General features: G+C 47.7%; 1 long non-coding RNA gene across 1 annotated transcript in view; it reads right to left on the bottom strand.

The window, feature by feature from the left end:
- The window catches only part of LOC107657469 (uncharacterized), a 10,385-nt gene that overhangs the window by 1,885 nt on the left and 6,511 nt on the right, over window positions 1–1,989 (bottom strand). Inside the window, exon 2 of the long non-coding RNA XR_001630690.1 lies at window positions 21–25. This is a non-coding gene — a long non-coding RNA (uncharacterized LOC107657469). The remainder of the gene's footprint in view (window positions 1–20; window positions 26–1,989) is intronic.

Raw genomic sequence — 1,989 nt, 5'->3', positions numbered from 1 at the left:
TACATTTCTGCCATATGTACATAAACTGACAGTCACCACTGATAAGCTACCACTAAATATTGTAGAAACTTAATTTGCTGTAAAGTTACTTTGCAATGATTTGTATCGTGAAAAGCGCTGTACAAATAAACTTGACTTGACTTAATAAAAAAAAATATATATATATATATATATTAAACATTACCTTGTCATAGTGTTTTATAATTTATACAGATAACTGTTATATATGCCAATAAACATAACCATATTAGAATATATTACCTTATTTATTACTTATATTAGGGCTTCATCATTAACATATACAAAGAAAAAATAATAATATATATAATGGGCTCTATTACATATTGTATTATTATATAATGTTGTGCGCTATCTGTCACACCCACTGAAGGCTCATCAGTAGATCACACGTGCGTTGAAGGGAACTAATCCTGGAACTCCGGCTCCGGAGCAGGTTATCTTCAGAGAGCAAGGTACTATGGTTACTTACATACCCTTAAAGTAACCTCTGATTTTGGAACCAAAAACAGGTTATCCGCTCGCTTATCCTCAAACATAGCCGGGTATGTCACATAACCTGCTTTTTGGAATACCCCCCTGGTCTACTTGTTTCTATGTGTGCTTGCCCAGCTCCTATTGTGGATTACCCCGTGTTTTCATCATTAAAGACTACATTTATGCTACTCCATGTCTCCTACGTTCTTCCCGCAGCAGCGTAATGTGACAGAAGAACCGACCAACACAGTTACCTCAGTGTTTTCCCCTCCGTTTGTTTTCTCGTTTTTCTCTCAGTGTTTTTGTTTCCATTGTGTTTCCTGTTATGGATCCCTTTACCCGCCTGGAATTCCTCCTCTTCCTGCTGGAGCAGGGGGATAGATCTCTCGAGGACCATACGAGACTATTCCAGCTGCTAGCAAGCAACACCAGCTACCCGGACAACGCACTCTGCTCATTCTATGACGCAAGCTTGAACACCGCGAGCAGAGCGCCGTCGTCCGAAGATGGTTCTCGAGAGGATTTCGTCGCCTTCGTGGAGTGGACTTCCTGGCGAGAAACGGGTCGCCATCCACCACCTGCCCCGTGGATGATCTCGTCAGATCAACTCCAGACCCAGTGCCCAGCCCACCATCTCCCTTTGGTGCGGAGAATCAGCCCGAGCCCACCAATGACGGAGAGCCAATTCCTGCCGCGATCGACGAGCCAGCGCAAAGCCGAGCGACTGAGCAGAGGACCGCCCCGGATGTGGAGCTCAATCCGTTAGACCAGGTGCGAGAGCCGGCGACAATGCCAGCCACGAGGGAGAAAGCCGCGGACGGTGTGACCCGCCATCGCCTCAGGACTCCGCTCCTCCGGCTGCACCTCATTGGGCTCCAATGCGGCTCCTTCCTCCCGCCAGCTCCACCTTGTTCCTCAGTCGCTCTGGCTCCGCCACGGATCTCAGGATCTCCGCCTCGGTCACCAGAGCCCTCGGCTCCACCCTGGCCCCCCGGATCCTTGGCATCCCGCTGGATCGTTGGCTCTCCGTCTCCGCCTCGGGCTCTTCCACCACCTGCTCCGCCGTCGTTGGTCGGCCCCCTGGAGTCGGCGGCCATCCCTCCTCCATGGCTCCTCCCAATGTCGGCTCCACCGTGGGCCGCTGTTATGGCTGTGGCCTGGGTCCTGCTGAGTCTGTTCAGTTTGTGTTTGTCAGGTCTACTTGTTTCTACGTGTGTTTGCCCAGCTCCTATTGTGGATTATCCCATCTTTTCGTCATTAAAGACTGTGAATGCTACTCCATGTCTCCTACGTTCTGCCTGCAGCAGCGTAACGTGACAATAGGATACCTCTGTAATTTTATTACCGTATTGGCCCGAATATGTAAGACGACCCCCCTTTTTCCAGATGTACCTTTTGGAAAAAGGCTTTTTAAAAACCAAATCATATTTTTTCTCAGTAAAATACATTTTGTCTTCAATTATTTTCATATTGCATATTTTTCCTATATTCATT

This window comes from Sinocyclocheilus anshuiensis, unplaced genomic scaffold (genome assembly GCF_001515605.1).
Source record: "Sinocyclocheilus anshuiensis isolate Anshui unplaced genomic scaffold, SAMN03320099.WGS_v1.1 scaffold367, whole genome shotgun sequence".
Classification (NCBI taxonomy): domain Eukaryota; kingdom Metazoa; phylum Chordata; class Actinopteri; order Cypriniformes; family Cyprinidae; genus Sinocyclocheilus; species Sinocyclocheilus anshuiensis.
The sequence above is the reverse complement of the archived record's forward strand: the minus strand, read 5'-3'. Positions and strand labels throughout refer to the sequence as shown.